The sequence below is a fragment of the Ips typographus genome, linkage group LG8, assembly GCF_016097725.1.
Source record: "Ips typographus isolate SLU linkage group LG8, UJ_Ityp_2.0, whole genome shotgun sequence".
Lineage (NCBI taxonomy): Eukaryota > Metazoa > Arthropoda > Insecta > Coleoptera > Curculionidae > Ips > Ips typographus.
In genome coordinates, this window is record NC_138429.1 from 1,388,095 (window position 1) to 1,403,599 (window position 15,505).

At 35.3% G+C, this 15,505-nt stretch overlaps 1 protein-coding gene and 2 long non-coding RNA genes across 11 annotated transcripts in view; 1 reads left to right on the forward strand and 2 right to left on the reverse strand.

The window, feature by feature from the left end:
* The window catches only part of mmd (disintegrin and metalloproteinase domain-containing protein mind-meld), a 164,429-nt gene that overhangs the window by 107,389 nt on the left and 41,535 nt on the right, over positions 1–15,505 (reverse strand). The window lies entirely within an intron of this gene.
* On the forward strand, positions 1,347–1,942 carry LOC145732728 (uncharacterized). The gene is made up of 2 exons (XR_014179049.1): positions 1,347–1,574; positions 1,761–1,942. It is a non-coding gene; the product is annotated as an uncharacterized LOC145732728 (long non-coding RNA).
* Positions 6,801–7,764, reverse strand: LOC145733278 (uncharacterized). Its single transcript, XR_014179166.1, has 3 exons — positions 7,268–7,764; positions 7,021–7,189; positions 6,801–6,960 (listed from the first exon to the last, which is right to left on the reverse strand). It is a non-coding gene; the product is annotated as an uncharacterized LOC145733278 (long non-coding RNA).

A 15,505-nucleotide genomic window follows, 5' to 3' on the forward strand; every position in this document is an offset into this window, starting at 1 on the left:
ATAAACTTTTATATGTCAATGTATAGCCAATGAAATAAGCTTTCTATTGACGTATAAAAGTTGATTGGTTCGGGGTACGGTTTTGTCGCTAGAGAACGTGGAAATTTTTAAAAGTAAAATTACAAAATTCATACATTTTCATTGTATTCCAACGGAATTCAGTGGGCTGTTTAATTGGTGTGCTTTTAGGTTGTTGTTTTTTTTGACCAATTACAAACCAGGACCTGATTTACGCAAATAATGCACCATTATTTTCAACGTCTCTTCTAGGTTATTTCCTACTATACCCGTAAAATTTAACAGTAATATGGATCTTAAGGGCAAACTTTAAATGTTGATTTTTCAGCTCGCTTTTAACCCGTTCCCGCTGGCCCATTTCCAGATATTTCCTATTATATAATGCAGCAGGCAATTTCTCCGCCATAATAGAGTATGGCAGGGATTGCAACCGGCTGGATTAAAATATAAATTAGAAACCAGGACTGAGGTGAGAAGGTCGTAAACATCCTAATCTCTACACAACAGACCATAATTGCACAACATAACCCACAAAACATTTTGTATTTTTCTGGATCTGTTGGGGAAATGGAAACAAATCACAAATCAGTTAGGTCGTAACGCCAAAATAGCCGAAATCTAAGGGAAGCGCTTATCGTTTACAGTCTCGACCGTTTTCCATGTTTTATGGTTAAAGTTTCGTTAAATCGCCCGAGGTTTCTTACCAGAAATCAAAACGCGAACAATACCGCAAAATTTACTATGTAGAAGATTATGAAATATTGTTTGCGAGTGGTAATGTGGGTTTTCCTTTAAAATTACTCCACTTTGACCCCGTTTACAATTGCATATTTGAGAATTTGTGTTATAGAAACATATAAAAACCGTTTTCTTAAACCCTTAGGTGTATGGTAACCATTTTCCCGGACTGATTTCTGATAAAAGAACTAAAGATAAATTGTCGTACAACTAAGCATAATCCAGTCTGCCATTATGCGTTTACACATCTTTCCGGAATGGTGGGGGAGGTCGTTTTTCTTTGTTCGAAAAGTGAAAATCTACATAAAACTCGTATAAAAAAAATATTAATGGATTTGTTCGCGCGCGCCATAAACCATTTTTATGGTTTCGTTTTGACACAAAATGTAATTGAAACAATTTTTCAGGCCTAAGCCGACGGCTCTCATATGTAGAAACGTATTATAGATAAAGGATCTTTGGTGACTTCTGTTTTTTTTTTCGGGGGGAACAAAATGGACCAAACCGTAAAACCAAGCAGTTCAGTTTTGGCAACACCGCTTATCTCGTCGGCAGACGACAGCAGACAGACCCCGGACGTCAAACGGAGTTGACGTTGACAGAAAGAAAGTGGGGGGACAGATTCTCCCGACCGCAATCCGAACATGTCCGACTCGTTTTCCACCCACAATTTAAATCAATAATCATCGGAATGATTTCTCTTTGTAAATACGAATTTCTTTCATTTTTGTACTTGTAGTTCAGTAATAAACTGTTGGTGTTGAGAATTGATGCTTTTTGATGCTTCCCGGGAACCAAAAATAAGTTTTGGAAACTTGGTAAGTAGATAAAATATACGCTTTGGATTATTCCTGGTTTGGCAACAATCGATAAATAAAAAAACATAAACCAACAAGTCAAGACATATTTTCCTCTCCACCATATAAATAATTCTAGAAATGTAAATCAAGCTAGGAATTTCAAAGTTTGGCGAAAGCACTACATCAAAGTTTGAACGCTTTTAGCTTCTGAAGATGCCACGAAAAGAGGAAACGAAGCGCCCCGTGTATATTGGTGGAGACGACAACTTTTCCAACGCTCCTTTATGTTATATACTTAAACATCTGATTGTGAAAGTAGATATAAGTTTTCTTGGATTCTTCCGACTCTATGATACAACGTGAAAATACAGGGTGTTCCTAACAAATTTTGACACAACTTTCTGACCAAATGCACCAAATTTTGTAGTGTTTTTTTAGGTTATTGGATAGGAAATTTAATGAGGATTCCAAAAATGTGCTTAAAACTGTCATTTTCACACCACAAATGGGTTTTACAGGCGATTTTGTCCTTGACTGTCCTTTGAAACTGTGTTTCTGTTAGTTCAAACTTTGACACTGTTTTTCTCTCTGACTGTACTCAATTTGATAGTGTTTTTTTAGGTTAGTAGATAGGAAATTTAATGAGGATTCCAAAAATGTGCTTAAAACTGTCATTTTCTCACTCCAAGTGAGTTTAACAGACGATTTTGTCGCTGACTGTGTTTTCAAACTTTGGCAGCACTTTTCTCCCTGACTGTACCGAATTTAGTGATATTTTTTTAGGCTATTGGATAGGAAATTTAATAAGGATTCCAAAAATGTGCTTAAACTGTCATTTTCACACTACAAGTGGGTTTTACAGGCGATTTTGTCCTTGACTGTCCTTTCAAACTGTGTTTCTAGCAGTTCAAATTTTGACACTGTTTTTCTAACTGACTATACTCGATTTTTTTGTGTTTTTTTAGACTATTGGATAGAAAATTTAATGAGGATTCCAAAAATGTGCTTAAAACTGTCATTTTCACACTACAAGTAGGTTTTACAAGCGATTTTGTCCTTGACTGTCCGTTCAAACTGTGTTTCTAGCAGTTCAAATTTTGACACTGTTTTTCTAACTGACTAAACTCGATTTTTTAGTGTTTTTTAGATTAGCAAATAGGAAACTTAATGAGGATTCCAAAAATGTGCTTAAAACAGTAATTTTCTCACTCCAAGTGGGTTTTATAGGAGATTTTGTCCTTGACTGTCTTTCAAACTTTGACACCACATTTCTTCCTGTCTGTACCAAATTTTTTAGTGTCTTTTAGGTTATTGGATAGAAAATTTAATGAGGACTTCAAAAATGTAGTTAAAACAGTAATTTTCTCACTCCAAGTGAGTTTTAAAGTCAATTTTGCCCCTGACTGTCCTTTCAACCTCTGTTTCTGATAGTTCAAATTTTGACACCGCTTTTCTCCCTGACTGTACCAAATATTGTAATGTTTTCTATGTCATTTGGTAGGAAATTTAATGAGGATTCAAAAAATGTGTTTAAAACAGTAATTTTCTCACTCCAAGTGGGTTTTATAGGAGATTTTGTCATTGACTGTCTTTCAAACTTTGACACCACATTTCTTCCTGTCTGTACCAAATTTTGTAGTGTTTTTTAGGTTATTGGATAGAAAATTTAATGAGGACTTCAAAAATGTAGTTAAAACAGTAATTTTCTCATTCGAAGTGAGTTTTAAAGTCAATTTTGCCCCTGACTGTCCTTTCAAGCTCTGTTTCTGATAGTTCAAATTTTGACACCGCTTTTCTCCCTGACTGTACTAAATATTGTAATGTTTTTTATGTCATTTGGTAGGAAATTTAATGAGGATTCAAAATATTTGCTTAAAAGAGCAATTTTATCAAGTTCAGTTATTTTGACAGTGGTCATATGACTAACCATTATATCATAAAGTCTGATATCAATTTAAAGTCATTAAAGTCCACTTTTGATAAAGGAAGTGTTACCTCCTCCTGACTTCAGAAAGAGGAATAAAACACATGAAGCTAGACAGAGAAAGAAATTTACAAAAAAACTTTTAAGTAAGAAAATAATTAAAATCTTCTTAAATTCTCTTGATTTGATTTCTCGTGATTTTAAGTTCCAAGACGGCCATGGATCACCTGTTTTAATCACGTGACGAGTATTCTGGTTCACTGACACTCGTCACGTGATTAGGACAGAAGAGAAAGTCACTGTAATGAATTTTGGTAATTTGACACAAATCACTAACAAAACTTATCTTCATCTTTGTCTAGAGCATTTTGGTTTACTATATATCTCTTTCTTTTTTTTTGGAAGATGATAAGGTTTTCTAGAAATTAGTATTGTTACTGTCGTACACTAAAAGTAATAGGGATAGTTTAAAGAAGTAATTACCAGTTAAACAAAACCCAGTTGCATAAATACGTACCTGTGTCAGATGTATCTTAATTAACACGCTTTAATTAGGAGTTTAGCCTGGCAATTAAAGTCGCCCGGTTAATGGGCCAATAAATTATATTTAACTTGTAAAGAGAGAGAGGGAGGAAGAGTTGTACACTGATCTGGACCCTATTTATAAGGAGCAAACTTAAAAGGAAATTTAATGAGGACCATCTCCGGTTTTAATTATCGTTTCTTTCGACTACTACCATCTAAGTTGTTTTAATAGGCTCATAAACATTCAAGGGAATTAAACAGGCGAGGCTTTTCGTTTTAAATCGATTATCGATAATTTAGTAGCTAAATATTAGCAAAAAAGTCACGATTTCAGGATTTTTTACCGTATGCAGGAGATAATGTGTTAGTAATCTTTATAGCCCGGCAATCAATGTTTTCCACCAAATAACAGTTTTAAACCAATGAAGTGGCTGATAATTATATTAACTTTTCCACACAACCGTCCGGTTAAATCCGATTTTTGCTTATAATTCGTTTCAAAAAAAGAGGGAATTTTTACAGGCAATAATATAATTACTTTTTCGATTGGCATGTTTAGTGCAGAACCAGTGTATTGCCATCCTGTTTCAATGACATTTGATAGAGCAGGATACATTAGTTTTGAACTAAACTTGTCAATATTAATAATCAGAGAAACATGTCCAGCTAATTGGCCATTAGTCAGAAAATGTCAATGTCACGTGAACATTCAACAGTTTGAAGAAATTGCCTCTCCGAACAGACCCATAGGTGTTAGTTGTTGTACACATGGCAACATTGCAGTGTTATTATTTGACTGACAGTGACAGTCGGTGTACTGTCACGCTACTAACGGTAAGTTGACTGGAGTTTTTAGGTTAGATTAGATTTGACACTTCAACTGACAGCAAACATCACGTGTTCTGGAATTGTTTGTACCATAGAGGTCAGTTGAGTAGAGTACTTTAGTGAATAATGTCACGTAGAGGGAGCGTAATTTCGTGTAATAAACAGCCGGATTATTCAAATTTTCATCGTCTCACTGTATATAATAAATGATCTGTGACGTTGCAGGAAACCTCCGGCTATTTCATACACACACCGCCGATAGAAACGACGAGCGAAACGGGGAACGGAAAGATTTGCATTGACACGGCCCCTCGTCACCATGGCAACGACGCTGAGTGACGTCACGGGTTACGCGGTGCAGCTCTCATTATGGCGGAAATAGGCTTACGAGGCAATTGGACGAAAATAGAGCTTCATTGGAATTTATTTGGGATTGGTTTTGCTGTTGCATATTTTTTCCTTAGGCATAGTCGCAACTAAAGCAAATGGCGGTTACGTCATCACTGATGGATTTGACAGTTGACGCGCGATTTTTACTTAATTGACGCTACAAAGAGTCAACTACCATGAAACGTTCAAAGCGTAACATACCGATCTGATAAATGAATGTCGCGAATTTACCGACACTTGAAAATGTTGTCAACGCGATTCACTCTGCACAATTCCGGTAAAGAGCCCCAATTTGTATTCGGCGCTTCTGCTTTTGGTTATTATCTGGGACATGAATCGCGGGTCGCATTATTTAAATTAACTAATTACAGACGAAATAGAGGGAGATGTTTCACATGTTATTAAATTTACTGCCAAACTAGCTTTCCCACTGCTGATAAGCTGACGGTAATATCCGCTTTTCGGATTGTCAAAACCAGCGAGATATTTAGCTCGTCTATTTACATATGCTAGCTTTTATTACACATTTACATTAGTTTAAGTAATTTTTGATACTTCTCTAGAAGATATTGTGGTTTTATACCTCTATATGCGTTCAGTATATGTAGTAGGTTAACAGGTGCAACCTTTAAATGTGAATGACATGGTTTGTTGGCAGATTTACTGTACAGGGTGGCCACTATGCTTGTCCAGAAATCATCATTTGTTTCAGATATACGGATAATTTTTGGAAATTGGCCAAATTCGATTAGTTCCGATATTTCAGCTGTCAAGTTAACAAAAAACTGAAAAGATTTTCTTACAGAATTTGCCATGTAATGTTCTTCTATTAACACACCGAAATCTGTATAATTCATCGGTCCGTTTATTACTGCAACCAACAATACACCAGGTTCACATCTGCTCGTGGAAGATGTGGCAACATAGCGCATAGTCCCAACTGACAGTCGGCTAAATATTTTGAGGTTAGGAATTTTAAAAAGTTGAAAAACTACAAACAGAAGAAATAAAAACTTAGTTTAGGGTTGTTTAAGTTTATTAATTAGTGTTGTTATTGCGAGACCTTCGTAGAATTTAAGATTTTTCTTCACCAAACTGGAAAACTTGCAACACTTGGTGGTAGACAAAGGCGGAAAGTTCCAATCAAACTTTGGCTTGGGAACAACAATCACATTCGATTTTAATTTCAGGAAAGAACATCACAGATAGGTGCATTCAAACGAGTCATTAACAGCCCAATACCAAGGTTTCAAGAATTATTCCATAAAATTTGCAAGAAAGGAAAGGCATCTGTGTATCCTGGAGGCTATTAAATCCTTGCAGTGTTTTGTGATGATCGTAAAGCAGTGTTTTAACTTAGAATTGTTGGTGTTTTAAGAATTTTCTTTTGTAAATTTACCCAGCATTAAATACATATCATTTTGGTTTTTTGTGTGATTTATTTAACATGTTTTTCAATTTCAGTTCAATTTATTTTACCTAAGAGCAGGTAGGTACAGTTAAAGAAATGATCTAATTTTATGATTGTTTATGAAGAAAACTAGACTTCTTCTTAGATAAAAAAAGAAACTCCAGTGTGCTTTTTAAAGATTTTATTTGTATACTTCATAATGTGTAAATAATACAATTAAAATAGTAATTTAACCTACTATCTGATGTAAAAGTATTTAACAGTAGCACCATCGGTTTCTAGCCTTATAGTCAGAGAAGATATGGCAAAATTTATAAGGGCTAATTCTGCAAAATAATGGCATTTGATCAAATCTACATACTATTAAGTAACTTATATAATATTACCTGAAACTTACTAGAAATTTGTTTTTTTCAACCCTCTGCATATGGATTTTGACAACACCATAATAACCATGGCTTCAAACACTTTTTGTACAGAGTCTTTTACAGCAGTTGATAATGGGACCCTTTCAAAGCATGATAAGCAAACTCCAGATTAGGCGAATAAAATTACCTGAAACATATGCTATTTAGTATTAGCAGCTCATTAATACCTCTACCAGAGTTCTTTTTATAATATTAGGTAAATCACCTTGTCAGCTTCTGCTAAATACACCTCTACTCTATATCCATGTTTCTTTGAGAACCACTGGCTTGAATAAACTTGGTTTTTGTAGTGTTCTTGTAAAAACTCTTCTTAGGAGTAAGTAAATACCTATATGGGCTGTTTCCTTGTGTTTTCTATTAGAAAAGGCACCCTTTTCTGTTCCACAAACTCTAGTTCCTTCAGAATGTTGCACTGGGCCCCTTGATAGTTGTAAAGTGTATTAAGAAGATGGCATTTTCAAAACTGACTATGGAAACACACACACATTATCTAGTCTCACACGTAGTATCGCAGTTAAATCAAAATACTCGTTAAAATATTGTAAAATTTATATCAAAAATACAAAATTTCTTTGTTTACTTTTTTGCCAACAATGGCGGCCGATTTTCCGAGCCTTATCGACAGAAAACGAAAAAAATATCAAGTAGGCCATATTTTTAGCGCGCTGTTGCCAAACGCCGTAAGTAAGTTTGTCGAGGGTATTGAATACTTACGGCGTTTGGCAACAGCACGCTAAAAATATGGCCTACTTGATATTTTTTTCGTTTTCTGTCTTTCTCCCGCGCATGCAATTACCTACGTTTCTCTGTCCGTTACACGGTTTTCTTATGGTCGCTTTTGGACCCTGTATAGTTAATATCTCTTCTATTTTGTAAAATATAAAAAAAACAATTTTTTCACCAAGAGAGGGGGGAGGAAGCATTGTTGCCAAACAGTTTGAGCAACATTACTTACTGCTATCGCTCGCTTATTAGCTGAAAAACGTCAACACAGCCTTTGTATAATGCATACTAATGGCGCTTTTCCCTATTTAAATAAATTAAATTGTTTCAGCGTCGTTTCTGTCTTTATAACCGCAGTGGCGCTTTCAAGGCACAATATTATAAAATTTGCATATTTACCGGTGAAAAATTAATTAGACAGGGCCGTACTCAGTTTCCTTGGTGATGGTGATGATTAATGCAACATTTTTTCTGTAAATTATTTTATTCCGGGACTGTTAACTAAATAAATTGCTTGGAAATGATAAGTTTGTTTGTTTTCAAAATTACGGTTTCAATTACTTTGAAGGATTAGGGGCTGAAGGGTTTTTCGTTTAAAATTCAGCGTTATTCGTTACTTTTTTTTTTGGAAGATTCCTGAAAACTAAATTCACCTAATAAAGGAGCTTGCCGTAAAAGTTTCGAGGATTACAGCACTTTGAAGCGGCCATTTTGAATAAATTGCACAATAAATAATCCCTCTTATACACACAGTCTGGGGTTTACGTGTAAACACTTCGGAAACCTTTCTCATAAATCTCCCTGAAGGTATATTTAACCGCTGGACCAAAGTTTTTCCAGTGACAGAAGAGAAAATCATTTCAGGAGCAAAAAATCTGAATTACAACCTTCATACTAGCAACTTCAAAATTTATTCATGAGAGAAAACGACTAATTCTTGACTTTTACTTAGGGCTGAACCTTCTTGATTTCTCTAGGGAGTAGTAGTGTGTAATACGTAAGAGAAAACAAGTTTTTGCTGGAAAATTCTAGCGAATTAAGTTACATTACTTGTGTTCAGTTATTCATTACTAGATCGAGCAGCTTTTAATTGTCACGTGACACTGCATTGTGTACGATTAGCGCGGTCACATGATAACTGTCAAAAACTTGTAAATGTTCTGTGGTGGCTACTATTAAATAAAAAGTGTCCATTAATGGTAATTCCATATAGATTTGAGTGGTAAATTCCATTTAGCGGATCGTATTTAAACAGGTGACAAGCGTATCGAACATTACACAGAACAACACAAAGGGATTAGTAACGCCTGCAACTAAATGTACTGAATTACACAATCAAAATGCGTCCAAAATACATTTTCACTCACGTTACCGCCACATTATTACATAACTTAATTACTTAATGTAGTTGAAAGCGGAAAAGTTTTTCGCAAATCCCACCAACTTATCGATTTAACTCGCTCGGGCAGGCCAGGGGGCTCAAAACTTTGCCCTCGAGTTACTTTTACAAGAAAAATACAATCGGTTTTAAGGCTCTTTTGAAGATAGTTTGAGAAGAGTCCAAACCAGAACACTCTGTATACTAAAGAGAAATATTGTTCCATTATAAAACTTCATTAAGTTCTTTTTCTTGCCTAAGCTAGCCCTAAAAGCTTTCTAAGCCGAGATGGTTAAAGTTAAAAAATGCCAAGCAATTTTCACTCCCGCAACCTAAAACAACATTATTTTGGGCGCTTAAATAGACTTTTGCTTGCATTAAACTAGATAATATTGATTGGCGGGGTGGTTTGTTGTTCCACGTAAACAATTAATTGCAACGTCGTCAGATTTAGCCGCGTAATGTTGAATTTTGCGACACAATTAGTCAAACAATCGTTTTGGGTAAACATTTAGGAACTGAAAATGTGCCCACAAAGCGGGATTTACGTGTACACGCTATAATTATGGCAACTAGAAGAGCTGGAGTAAACGTTATCGAATGTGACGTTTCAGCTCTATTATTTCCAGTCAGCCACGAAGTATATGAAATCAGTAGAGTATATGAAACTCACGTCTGTCACTCTCGGGTGTAATGCCGTACTGTTTTAATGACGTGCGATAGAAAAGGATACAACTACACTGGTAAAGCATTGTCCTTTGCATTTATGTTTTTTTTTTTAAAGCAGAGATGTAAAAGGCTCGGTAAAAGGGGTAATTTTCGGGTTGGAAGGGAAAACAACTGTCAAACTTGTCATGCATTCTAATGAGATAATTTAAGACATCTAACCGATATTTGCACTTTAAGCATAGCTTAAGTTAAGTGTGGTTTAGAGTGTGACTTTTTTCACCTGTACTGTCACAGTCTGACCCACACTGAAATTAAGCTCGCGGCTTACTAAACGACGGTGCAAATGATTAAAAGTACATTAAAATTTATTTGAATTTTTAGATTTTCCAGTTTTTTTCGGAAAATTATCGGAAACTTTCTGAAAAATGCTGTATACCTAACCTCAACACCTTTCAAAATAATATGAATTTTTAAAAAAAGGTGTTCAAAAGACAATTTGAAGGGCTACAAATTGGTATATTGAACCACCCTGTAACTGTCAAAATAACAGAGTTACGGGCTGTCACAGTAAAAACTGTCAAAATCAAACAACTCAGTTTTAACAGTAAATAACTCACTTACTCGACGTTTTAGGTAAAAACGCTATACAGGGTGGTCAAAAGAGAATTTCAAGGGCTACAAATTGATATATTGAACCACCCTATAATTGTCAAAATAACCGAGTTATTGACAATACAATGGAGTAGTTTACAGTGTGATTCAATGAATTTTTAACATCCTTGTAACTTGTTTAATTTTATAAAAAAAATACCAAATATGAATCTTGTAGATATTTGCATATACTTTATTCCTAGATAGTCCATCAGTGTACAGGGTGTCCCAAATTTGAGCAACAAATCAAACTTATAATTTTTTATGCGATTTTTGGAATCTACGTCAAATTCTAGGCCTACTTGATGTAAAATGTTTGTATCGATATTCAATTATTTTTGCTCTAACAGCCTACTTTGACCACCCTCCTTGAAAGCAGAAATTCTCAATTTGAGCGAAATTTTATGCACTTTTCCAGAAAATCGTTCCTAACTGGCTTATTTGAAACACTCTGTATAAAACCACCGTATAACAAAAGAAGGCTAATGAACGGGGCTATCACGTGACGTCGAGCGGGCAAGGCTAAGTTGCCTCGTTTAGCAGCTAGAGAGCGTCAAAGTTGACTCTCGTTTTTTTGCAGTTTTTGATCAATATCTCAGGAACCTTTCAGGTTGGAGGTCTGAAATTTTTTATCACAAATGCACCTCGATGGGATGCAACTTTTACCTTCTATACACTTTTTTGGTGCCATGCACCGCTTTACCTTGAAAAATTAAAAACTAGAATTGTCAAGAATTTTCACCTTTTGATTTTTTTCAGAAATTTTTTTTTTCAAAATTAACCTCAATTGCTTAAATACGTTCAGGTTAATAGTACAAATATGACGTAAAGTTTTATTTGTCAAAACGTCATTTTGCAAGGGTGCCACACCCTAAAGTGTCAAAATTGACATAATTTCAAGGTCATCTGCGAAACGGTACCAGTTAGAGCAAAACGGACGTCAGATTTGTGTTCCCCAGGTTCAAATTAGTTAGAAAATCACTTTGATTAAGGAAAATCCAAAATGGTCGCCGTTAGTATAGTAGGCCCAAAAATCCCTAATTTAGATTAAATTTTCATGCACTTTTCCAGAAAATCGTCCATAACTCGCTTATTTGAAACACTTTGTATAAAACCATCGTATAACAAATGAAAGCTAATGAACGGGGCTATCACGTGACGTTGAGCGGACACGGCTAAGTTGTCCCGTTTAGCCGCTAGAGGGCGTCAAAGTTGACTCTCGTTTTTTACCAGTTTTTGATCAATATCTCAGGAACATTTCAGGTTAGAGGTCTGAAATTTTTTATCACAAATGCACCTCGATATGATGCAACGTTTACCTTCTATATACTTTTTTGATACCATGCACCGCTTTACCTTGAAAAATTAAAAACTAGAATTGTCAAGAATTTTCACCCATTTTTTTTTTAAACTAACCTCAGCTGCTTAAATACTTTCAGGTTAATAGTATAACAATGACGTAAAGTTTAATTTGTCAAAACGTCATTTTGCAAGGGCGCCACGCCCTAAAGTGTCAAAATTGACATCATTTTGTCATCTCCAAAACGGTGCCAGTTAGAGCAAAACAGACGTCAGAACTAGTTTAAACTAGTTTGTTGTGTGTTGTACTTTCCAATACAAATAATCTAACCATCTTTGATTTTTCACTCACAACTTGCAATCAACTACACGAAATAATTAAAAAAAAAACATATTTCTTAATGCATCTGCATACGTTTGTGTATAAAACGAAAACGACTAACGCCGCCATTAAAAGTGACATTTTAGGCTTTCTAGTATAGAGGGCGGTGCACTGGCAAATGCGCTCTAAAGACAGGCAATCCAAGCTCCATCTTTCGACGTCACGATGACGTGATTTAACGAAACAATATTTTGGTAAACTGTCAAAGTACGTCATTATGATGCCAAAAACAAAGGGGGCTTCCGCCTGCTGTTTCATTTTTTTTTTCTGTTTGACATTTTAGGATGGACAAAAAAATGGGTTCAACTTGACAGTTAAACACACACACAGCGACTGAATAGAAAGTAATTCTACCGTTCCGTCCCAATAACAAACTGAAGTGGTTTGTCCGGCACTTGTCCCGTCCTTGACGAAAACTTCGCGCCCTTATGCAAATTTCCCTTCCGTCGATTTTTCTGTTTCATTTTCCGAAACAAGTTTGATGAAAACAGTTTTCCAGTTTATCGGCGCGGAATAACAAGTTGCGCGTCCGGGCAATTTGTCACTCTCGATATGGCGGCTTTTAAGTCATAAATAATTTAAAAGAGTCTTGGGTTAACGTCATTGTTAGGCAGCTACGTACACGCATGATAATATTTTAGAAGTTTTTTTTGCGCTACATTAGGGGGCGCTACCGTCGCCTGAATTATTTAAAATGTGTTTTTCCAATGCTGGCTGGTTCGTAAACCGCTTTTATATTATCCAGAGTGCTCCGTGTTCGTAACTTTTACATAAAGCCAGAAGTTCTGAAAAGCACGTAAGTTTTCATTGAATTAAGTTTGGTATTGATGGCAACGCTGTACAAGTTTGGGTTGGTCAAAGCTGCTACCATCACACTTTTGACAGTTGATATACGCTCTTTTGTACACTGTTGCCATGTTTCTCGGACAAGAAAAAACAGCATTTGGAATGAGCTCCCCCTCCCCGGAATTAAAACCAGATATTTGCAACTTTATCTCTTTAGTCATGTTCGTCGAACAAAACACTTTAGCTAAGAAACTTTGTCCGTGTATACGGGGAAGATTGATTGATTGCGTAGACACTGCGATTTATCATGCCAAAAAAGGAAAATCTTGGCAAACTCTTTTCGAGACAAAGTGTTTTCCCCTCCCAACGCATTTTGATATGCCTAGAATGGAACGCAGTATAGGTTTGACCACTTTGTATGGCAACACTGTATACTGTCAAAATCAAACGTCACTTGATTTTCAAAGAGCGATTGGTCGTTTTACGTGGACACTTTATGACGTTATAAGTTACGGGCTGGGAATTTATGTAGTTTAAAACTGAAATAAAGTTTTATGGCCTATTCTAAAGCGACACACACACGGTTCTCTACACCAAAATGGTTTCCACTTTATGTGAGATTGTTTTTTGTTTAAATTTGCAAATAGTTTCTTAAAAACTTAAAAAATTATAATAATTGATTTCCTTGTTTTTTGACCTAAAAAAGAGAAATATAAATTGTCAATTTGCGTAATGAGCCGCATCCTCTCTCTCAGTGTTCCCAGTAAAATAATGAGAATCATAACGATGTCCATAAATAAGAAACTTAATTTGAAAATTATCTCTTCTGTATATTAAACGATTATTTCTGATCGTTGCTCTTTTTTTAAGCGACAATTTTTCGTCCAACATTTTGCGTGCTTTTTTTCAAAAAAAATGAACAATTTTGCGATAGTTTTGACGCGAAACAAACGAACTTTTATAAAAGCGACCCGCAACTTCTCCACTTTAAATTTAATTAGGGCCCGCTTAACCGAGCTATTTTAACGAACTTTATTAAATAATAATGGCCTGAAGCAGGCTGGAAGTTAACCGTTTTAAGCATTCACGAACTCGTTGTCATTGGAAATGAAAAGTAAGGTTAATTATATGCGAATTTCATCTGGTTTATGCAGTACAAGTATTCACTTTTTGATTCATTTCGATTCTTCTGGGCTTTAGTAGGCTTGTCTATGGTATCATCAAAATTAAGCAAAAAGACTCTTTTTTAAACATCTACTCTAGTCTTTCAAGCAGGGATGTCAAATTTCCGAAAAATTAAATTTATGGAAATTTTTCCAAAAAATTTTGGGTTATTTTCCAGAAAAGTTGGGAATTTTGTTTACATTTTTGTACTATTAACAAAGACAATTCTAGTTTTTAATTTTTTAAAGTCAAACGATGCATGGTACCAAAATAGTGTATAGAAGGTAAAAGTTGCATCCCATCGAAGTGCATTTGTAAAAACTTAAAACTTCAGACCTCTAACCTGAAACGTTCCTGAGATATTCATCAAAAAATGCAAAAAAAAAACGAGAGTCAACTTTGACGCCCTCTAGCGGCTAAACCAGGCAACTTAGCCGTGCCCGCTCGACGTCACGTGATAGCCCCGTTCATTAACTTTCTTTTATTATACGGTAGTTTGATACAAGGTGTTTCAAATAAGCGAGTTATGGACGATTTTCTGGAAAAGTGCATGAAAATTTAATCTAAATTAGGGATTTTTGGGCCTACTACACTAACGGCGACCATTTTGGATTTTCCTTAATCAAAGTGATTTTTCTAACTAATTTGAATTTGGGGAACACAAATCTGACGTTCGTTTTGCTCTAACTGGCACCGTTTCGGAAATTACCTTGAAATTATGTCAATTTTGACACTTTAGGGCGTGGCACCCTTGCAAAATGACGTTTTGACAAATTAAACTTTACGTCATTTTTGTACTATTAACCAGAAGGTATTTAAGCAGTTGACGTAAATTTTGAAAAAAAAAAATTCCGAAAAAAATCAAAAGGTGAAAATTCTTGACAATTCTAGTTTTTAATTTTTCTAGGTCAAACGGTGCATGGTATCAAAAAAGTGTATAGAAGGTAAAAGTTGCATCCCATCGAGGTGCATTTGTGATAAATAATTTCAGACCTCTAACCTAAAACGTTCCTCAGATATTGAGCAAAAACTGCAAAAAAACGAGAGTCAAATTTGACGCCCTTTAGCGGCTAAACGGGGAAACTTAGCCGTGCCCTCTCAACGTCACGTGATAGCCCCGTTCATTAGCTTTCATTTGTTATACGATGGTTTTATATAGAGTGTTTCAAATAAGCGAGTTATGGACGATTATCTGGAAAAGTGCACCAAAATTTCGCTCAAATTGGAAATTTCTGCTTTCGAGGAGGGTGGTCAAAGTAGGCTGCTAGAGCAAAAATAATTGAATATCGATACAAACATTTTACATCAAGTAAGCCAAGAATTTGACGTAGATTTCAAAAATCGCATAAAAAATTATAAGTTTGATTTGTTGCTTAAATTTGGGACACCCT